The sequence below is a fragment of the Notolabrus celidotus genome, chromosome 17 (assembly GCF_009762535.1).
Source record: "Notolabrus celidotus isolate fNotCel1 chromosome 17, fNotCel1.pri, whole genome shotgun sequence".
NCBI lineage: Eukaryota > Metazoa > Chordata > Actinopteri > Labriformes > Labridae > Notolabrus > Notolabrus celidotus.
This window is the reverse complement of record NC_048288.1, coordinates 13,442,959-13,451,736: the sequence shown is the minus strand read 5'-3', so window position 1 is coordinate 13,451,736 and position 8,778 is coordinate 13,442,959. Positions and strand designations below refer to the sequence as shown.

The following is an 8,778-nucleotide window of genomic DNA, read 5'->3' as shown; positions in this document are numbered from 1 at the left end:
AACTAAACAAATGAAAAAACAGATACTCTCAATATTAATAGCAAGATAAATGTCTGTCTGATCTACATGTTAAGTCTTACCTGTATTCCACCATATTGCAAAGTCTTTGTTTGACATCAAGCAAAGCAGGCAAGATATGTTTGGCTGCTGCTTTGAGATAAAATGTTGGACATTGAAAAAAAAAAAAAAACAGACCTCCGAGACACGACATTGTCAAATACATGCATGGACTTAATAAAAACAACCTTTATTTTAGTGGGAGAAAATAAAAAACATGGCATAAATCTTGACTTTCATTGTTTGTGCCTCATGGGGTAAGCTTATAGTAATATTGATAAGCAAATATGTCGGTCAAGCTTTGTAGTTTTAATGGAGAAAATAACTGGATACATATACATGTATTTTTTTTACCTACACCTAAAGCACATTGTAACCTTATGGTGTTAGATTGTAGCATTGTTACGGATTATAGTTAGTAGGTAGGCAAACAAACACTGGTGCAGATGTTTAGAGATGCTTTGAAGTGTCCAGATACTGAAATCAGAAGCAATACTGAAATCCTTTATAGTTCCTATTCAACCCTTAAATCTGTCAAACCTAATCTTAATCCTGTTTCAATCAAGCAGAACATCATTCTCTGCTGCGCGTCTGTATCAGCTGTGTGTGAGTGTGTAGCGATGGGGTGAGCGAGTGCGCTGGCTTCTCTTTGTGATGTGAAGGACAGGCGACACAGCGTGAAACAATGAACACAACATCCATGTTGTTGAGCCGTCCTGTCCGCCTGCAGCACTACACCACGCCTGCCTGTAAATAGCAGGCACACAAAAACAGGTGTTATGACCTGGACAGGTGTTTGTTGGTGCACTAGTTTGTGTGTGTGTGTGCTGGCGCGTGGATCTGTGTATGTGTGTGTTCAAGCATACCTAACTCAATCAAAAGCTCCAGTAGCTCTTCAGACGGAGCCAGTGTTGTTGAAATAGCTGATTTACTGGAGCGATTCAATTTTTCCACCGCCATACGTGTTGATATGGGTGAGAAGGTCAGGTACGGGTTTTCTGTGATTTGTTCATTCATCCATCACCTTCAACATCACACCCACCACTGACTGGATTTGACAAAACTTGGACTACATAATGTTTTTTTATCTTTGTATTCCTGTGGTTCTTCTAAAATGACATTAGGTGATTGCAGGGGTTTGAGGGGATTTAAGAAACGTAGATAACACAAAGTAGTGCTAAATGTGTTCATGTCACAGAATTTAGTCTCCCTCTTAAACTAATTGTCTTCATTGTAAATTAAATGTAGCATTGCAATAACACTGTAGCTCGAGATCTGACTAGAACTAGGAGAAGAGAGCATATCTCTCCTGTATAAAATCTAGAATATAATTTAAACCTTCTTCTGACCTACAAAGCTCTTAATGCTCACGTACTATCATATCTTAAAGATCTCATAGTAGCCTATTACTCTTCTAGAACACTATGCTCCCAGCATGCAGGCCTGCTTGTCATACCTACAGTCTCTAAAAGTAGTATGGGAGGTAGAGCCTTCAGTTATCAGGCCCCTCTCCTTTAATTTCAATTACCAGTCAGGAGTTCGGGGGCAGACACCCTCTCTACTTTGAACAGTAGGCTTAAAAGTTTCCTTTTTGATAAAGCTTACAGTTAGGTCTGGCTCAGGCTTGGACCAGCTCTTAGTCATGCTGCTATAGGCTTAGACCCACGGGGGAACTGGCACACTGAGCTCCTGATTCTCTCTCTCTCTCCTCTATCTGTGTGCTTCTCACTTACTTTATATCTTCATGTCCCATTAAAGTTACTACCAAGCGTCAACCTCTGGTCTAAAAATATGAGTCCAATGCGGAAGTGCTAAAAACTGCAGTTCATCGAGGATCCGCTTGAAGCTGGCTGCAGAAACACCGGAAACCACATATGTTTACAGCCTGGTACAAAAAATGAGTGTAGTCTGGATAGCTCATTTCTCCATTGGCACACAGTGTACGGGGGTGAGTTTTTTTCTAACGTGGCAATTTCAAAGATATTGAGATTATGAGTCTTCCAATGAGAGGCACAGCTGACTTGATTGACAGGCGGGAACACTGTAGCTGTTGGTGAGGAGGCTCAAAGCCTGCCTCTTTATGTCACAGTCGCTCGACAGCAGCAATATGGCTCCCGCCGACAGATGGGTGACGTCACGGATACTACGTCCATATTTTATAGTCTATGGTTACTGCCCATAGACTTTTCTGGGAGTCCCTGAGCTCCCTTGTCTCGTAGGTTCCTCTTGATCATTGCTGTAGATGTCCTGCTGCTGTCAACTTGCTTGACTCCAGCTGCTACAACTACTAATATCAGTCTCACCATTATCATAACTTCTACAACACAAATATTAATTGCTAGACTTGATGTTTTCATTCCTACCTCTATTTTCAACATCATTATTGTAAATGCTAATATCAGACCTGTTGACTCTAAAGGCCACAAATATGAAGAACAGTCTGTTATTAATTTGCAGTTCCTGCTAATAGAACTCTCTCTCTTTCCATCTCTCTCTTTCTGAATCTCCTCTATCCTCTTTCCAACCCCAACATGGTCGAGGCAGACGGCTGTCTAACATGAGTCTGGTTCTGCTGGAGGTTTTCTGCCAGTTAAAACAAAGGTTTTTCCTTGTCACTGTAACTTGCTTGATAATGCAAAGTGGTCTTCTCATGGTGGATTAAGAAAGGATGAGAAAGTCTTTTATGGTATAAAGGGACTGTATCTCATTATATCTTGATGCTGGGTATTTTTAAATATATACACAAAGAGTACAAACAAAGAGTATGTACTAGCCCTGCTCGTTTTGTAGTGTCTGGAGGTTCATGCTATATGAGTAAAGACTAACTGATTGAATAATTGTATCACCGTGTTAATTTGTAGACATAAAGATTGATATTATGTATTTTTCTTTATGTCCAGCTGCAAAGAGTAAACTTGAAGCATCTGATGAAACAAAGCAGCTCATTAGCAACACACTAGCAGCAGCTGCTGCCCCCTCTCAGTGTCCATAATACACAATAAATGTAGTTACTTCTTTGTTGAAATAAAATATACAGCTCACTAAGAAGACGCTTCAGGTTATAGTAGCTTGCTCATAAAATGAGAATGAGCCTGCAAATGGGACACAAATTGTAAAGTGCTTTAAATTCAAGTACTACATAATTCAACCATTTAAACAGCCTGAATGAGGTTAAAACTGAATCAAGACTTATTAAAAAAAAAAAAAAAAGTCACTAAAAATTGTGATGACAAACTCAAAAGTACCCTGCACTGAGTTACAAGATTACTATTGCTGTAAGCTTGTTGTAAGAGAGTAAGATATAATGGAATTTCCTTGTGGCACTTATTTTATTGAATTAGCTTTAAACAAATGTGTCTTTGACTATTATTCTGACATTTCTTTCTATTCATGCAAATTATTAAAAATAATTTGGTATTATTTGCAATCATCATTTTGCTTCCTCAAATGTTTATGCTGACACAAACAGGATTTTAATGCAGATTTTCAAATGACTTAGAGTGGGATGCTATATCGGCGGTAGTTTGGGATGTTAAATATGTTTTGGGGGGTTGTTCTTATAAAAAAACAACCTTATTAACATTAAAACAGGTGCTTAATTTACAGACAGGTGCAAAAACAATTGTGTATAGATAGATAACTTATAATCTGAAACTATTTCAATGTTAACATAACGTAGCCACAACAAACATGATCTATGATGTTTTTTCAAAGAAACATAAGCAGAGACCCAAACAAGGAACTTTTTTTTGATTCACCATAATGCCATAGAAAAGAAATTCAAAATAAAAGCACTACGTAAAAACAAGGAAAATGTTCCACATGGCTTTATTTTAAAAAGCATACTAGATGTGTTAGCATTCTTTACTGTATGGTGGGTAATTGTATACAATTGGAAAGGCTTCTATGTTCAAGATTTTCAGTGCGAGAGATGGTCATGAGACATAATTCTTACACTGGCAGTATGAGGGGTGTGATCTTTTAACAGAAATGCTGTACTGCATCACATGTCCATATTTTATGTCATTACATGAAACATAGTTTTGATAATCTACAAGCTCAAATGTTAGAATATTGGGGGAAAGTAAATTATTAACATCAGTCTTTGAAGAAATTGAGAATTCCAGACTAATGCTGTTTTTTATTTTTCCTACAGGACTTAGCACCTGCCCACAGCACCAAAACTACTTCAAAAGAGTGTGTTGACCATGTTATTACTGTGCTTGACTAGCCAGCCAACAGACCTGACCTGCAACCCAAAGAGAATCTGTGAGGTATTGTCAAGAGGAAGATGCTAGAAATATTTTACTTTGCATGTATGGAATATAGAATAAAAGTTAACATTTTGGACTAAATTATAAGGAGAATATCAGGTGAGGCAGATGGCTGTCTAACATCAGTCTGGTTCTGCTCGAGGTTTCTGCCTGTTAAAAGGAAGTTTTCCTCACCGCTGTAACTAGCTAAATACTGCGAGGTGCAATACTCATGGTGGATTAATGTGGGGTAAGACTGGAGCTTATGCTGTCTTGGTGTTGGGTCTTTGTTAACCCTCCTGTTGTGTTGCGGGTCAAATTGACCCCTTTAAAAGTCTTTTTTAGGCAATATATACCTTCCAAACCAGCTAAATGCAGCATATAAATCTGGGCAGCATGTGACAGAAGGGGAGTCGTGTTAATTTATCAACATCACTTAAAGGTGACATATCATGCAAAATTGACTTTTTAATGGTTCTCTACCTGAAATATGTGTCCCCGAGAATGAAAAAAATCCATTCTGCACCTGTTTTGATTTCTACACCTTTCTGTAAATGTGTGTGAAACGAGCCGTTTCAGACTTCTGTGTTTTTGTTACGTAACAACAATATCCGGTCTGTCACGGAGTCAGAGCTCGAAGCTTGTTCAGCCCATAGACTGTATAAACTAATACTGAATTCCCCCTCCGTTTTTCATTACCTGCACAAATGTGTGCTAACAAGGAGCTTAGGAGGGAGGCATGCTAGTTGTAGGCTGTCTTAATAAACACAAAGGTCGGTTTTACTCCCCACGTCTGCAGATTTGAAGATCTAGTGGATGATTTTTATTTATCATGGATAAGTGCTAGCGCTAGTTAGCATAGCTACATGTCGTAGCTGTGTACCAAGACACACGTCGACATACTGACAAATAAGACAACAAGAAACAGAATCTGTGACAAATCCTTCAGAAAAGGTCCCGCTGCCTTTCTGGCAGAGGTTGGTTTTACTCCCCACGTCTGCAGATTTGAAGATCTAGTGGATGTTTTTTATTTGTCATGGATAAGTGCTAGTGCTAATTAGCATAGCCACATAGCTACATGGTCATAGCTGTAGCTGTAGCTGTGTACCAAGAGACACGTTGACATACTGACAAATAAAACAACAAGAAACACTAAATCTGTGACCAATCCTTCAGAAAGGTCCTGCTGCCTTTCTGGTAGAGGTCGGTTTTACTCCCCACGTTTGCAGATTTGAAGATCTAGTGGATGATTTTTATTTATCATGGATAAGTGCTAGCGCTAGTTAGCATAGCCACATAGCTACATGTTCGTAGCTGTGTACCAAGACACACGTCTACATACTGATAAATAAAACAACAAGAAACACTAAATCTGTGACCAATCCTTCAGAAAGGTCCTGCTACAGGCGCCTCTCCGTCAGGATCAGACTCTGGATCAGATTCAGAGGGTTGAAGTAACGTGATCTCTGAGCAGCCGTGTATATTCAGCCAACATGTAAACATTAGATCAACGTGCTGGAGAGCCGAGGGCTCATCCACTTCCTGAGGGGGCGTGGTCAGAGGGAAAACAGAGTGTTCTGAGGAGGACTGAAGAAGAGGGCTTTTCAGGCAGGCCAAAATCTGATTTCAAAGTGTTTTTTTGAGCATAAACTTTAAAGACATGTTTTGGGGACCTCTTAGACCAATATATATTGATGAAAAAAGCGTGATATGTCACCTTTAATAAAAAAAAAATTCAAAATGTAAAATAAAATAAACAAAAAACTACGTCATGTAAAACTATTGTATTTGTATTTAGGGCTTTCCAATGTACGTTAAAAAAAAGTTTTAACATTAATTTGAATGAAAAACGATTGAGTTATCCCTATTGAACCATGATCTGTGAGAATTAAAGAACACCAATGGACTGAATCTTGATTTAAATGGATAGTAATGGAGTTAAAAATTAGATTTAAAAAAAAATGTGTATTGGGATTATTTGGAGTTCTGACACTTTTGGATAATTGACAATGCCCCAGGTCAAATTGACCCAGGAACATTATTGCTGTTTCAGAGAAACGAACATAACAGGAGGGTTAATAACATAACATAGAATATGGTCTAGACATGCTCTGTTCGTAAAAGCGTCTTGAGATAACGTTTGTTGTGATTTGGCGCTATACAAATAAAGACTGATTGATTTTCTATATTTAGGGCCCGAGCACCGACAAGGTCGGCGAAGGCCCTCTTGTAACCCGAGGAATTATTAGGGCCCGAGCACCGACAATTGTCGGCGAGGCCCTATTGAAACCCGAGTGATTATTATTATTATTAGGGCCCGAGCACCGACAATTGTCGGCGAGGCCCTATTGAAACCCGAGGAATTATTAGGGCCCGAGCACCGACAAGGTCGGCGAAGGCCCTCTTGTAACCCGAGGGATTATTAGGGCCCGAGCACCGACAATGTCGGCGAAGGCCCTATTGTATCCCTAAGGATTATTCTTCTTATTAGGGCCCGAGCACCGACAAGGTCGGCGAGGCCCTCTTGTAACCCGAGTGATTATTATTATTATTATTTCTTTCTTCTTTCTTTCTTTCTCCCGACTTTTGAATCCCCAATGTGCTTGCCTTAACGCGGTGCAAAAGTCCCAATCTGTTGCACATGCACCAGGCCTGGTGAAAATTTCGACATTTTGGTGGTCCCAAAAAAAAATTCCCCAAAATGGCTAAACAGCGCCCCCTTGAAGTTGAAAATTTGAAAAGGCTAGCCCCATAATACGGTTCAACATACATGCATCAAATTTTTTTTGGGTAGGTATCATGCCAAGACCTACAAAAAATCCTCTTAACGTCGTGGTGAAATCCCAACAGGAAGTCGGCCATTTTGATTTTTCTGTTTTTGACCCCATTATTTTGGGTATGTATTTATGTAAATGGCTCCTACAATTTTGCTCCAATCAACTCCCAACCACGCACATTTTGGAGTGGACAGATTGACAATCAAAAGTTATCAGACAGAATTTCTCTAAGTCAATTTTTGTGGGCGTGGCACCTCGCTAAACTTGGAGTACATTTTTTCAACCGCTAAAGTATATATTTATGTAAATAGCTCCTACAATTTTGCTCCGATCAACTCCTAACCACGCACATTTTGAAGTAGACACATTGGCGATCAAAAGTCATCAGACAGAATTTCTCTAAGTCAATCGGTGTGGGCGTGGCACCTCGCTACATCTGGAGGACATTTTGAAAAACTCTAAACAGTTATATCTCTCATATGCAATAATGGATCAGGCTCAGACCGGTCATGCATGATAAGTGCCCCAGCCTGAACGCCTCTATAGGCAAATATTCACCAATATCATATAGCGCCCCCTACTGGCAGCAGAAAATCACATGTTCTACAGTTTTTTATCGAATCAACTCCTGCTTCGCTCAAAATGTTGTTGTCACACTGGAGATGAACATTTGTCAGAGGAATCTTCCTAAGTCAATGGATGTGGGCGTGGCAGAGGGAGGTTTTCTTGGCAATCTGCCAAAAACTTTAAATGTAATATCTCTCACATACAATTTTGATTCAGGATCAGGGCACTCACACATGATAAGCGCCCCAGCCTGAACATCTGTATATGCAAAATATTCATCTTTATGTTATAGCGCCCCCTACTGGCCACCGGAAGTCACCTCTTACTTTGTGGTGTATAGCTCCTCCTCTTTTGAGTGTATTTATTTCAAATGTGCTCACAAACCACCTTCACACCTTCATGAAGCATCGCTGGTCAGACTGTGACCTGTCGTTGAAGGGTGTGTCTGGTGATGCCTCAAACTTTGATGTCTCGCCATGAAACATGAAACATTCACAGCTCCTTCATGCAGAGATCAATCTGTTTCATATTGCATATACATGATCAGGGTCCATCAATCAACACATCTTTGGGTTCATTTTTTTTTACTACAGTCATAGTGCCGCCTTCTGGAAAAACATGGTACTGACCTTTTGAACACAAGTGGTATTTACTCTTATAAACCTTTTAATATGAATAATATGCTTGTGATCACTACTGCCTCTATTATGATCTGTGATAAACTCCTGCATATTATCACTTCATGAGTCATTGCACCACCCACTGGCCAAAAGCAGTACTACAATGTGCTCTGTGCTTGTAACTGCTCGAGTATGCTCACAGTTTGAGTCTAGGCCAACAGGTAGTCGCATTTTTTTTTATTGATATATATTTATTTCTAAAACACTCAAAGTGCATTCAGACCTTGATGAACTATTATTGCTCAGACAGTGACATTTCCACAGAGGGTGTAGCCATGACAAAGGGCTTATGTTTGATATTATTTTGCTGATGTACCAATCACTTGAAACCTTTTTACCTCTCGTATTAAATGCTCATGTACAAGTTTCCCAATCTGAACGCATCTACAGGCAAATATTCATTGTATATCTTTTGATTCCCCTCTGCTAACACAAAGTCACGTT

The 8,778-nt window shown here is 39.5% G+C and overlaps 1 long non-coding RNA gene across 1 annotated transcript in view; it reads right to left on the bottom strand.

Moving 5' to 3' along the window:
* Positions 1-226: 226 nt before the first annotated feature.
* LOC117828838 overlaps positions 227-8,778 on the bottom strand; it is an 85,247-nt gene continuing 76,695 nt past the window's right edge. The window contains exon 4 of the long non-coding RNA XR_004634504.1: positions 227-804. This is a non-coding gene — a long non-coding RNA (uncharacterized LOC117828838). The remainder of the gene's footprint in view (positions 805-8,778) is intronic.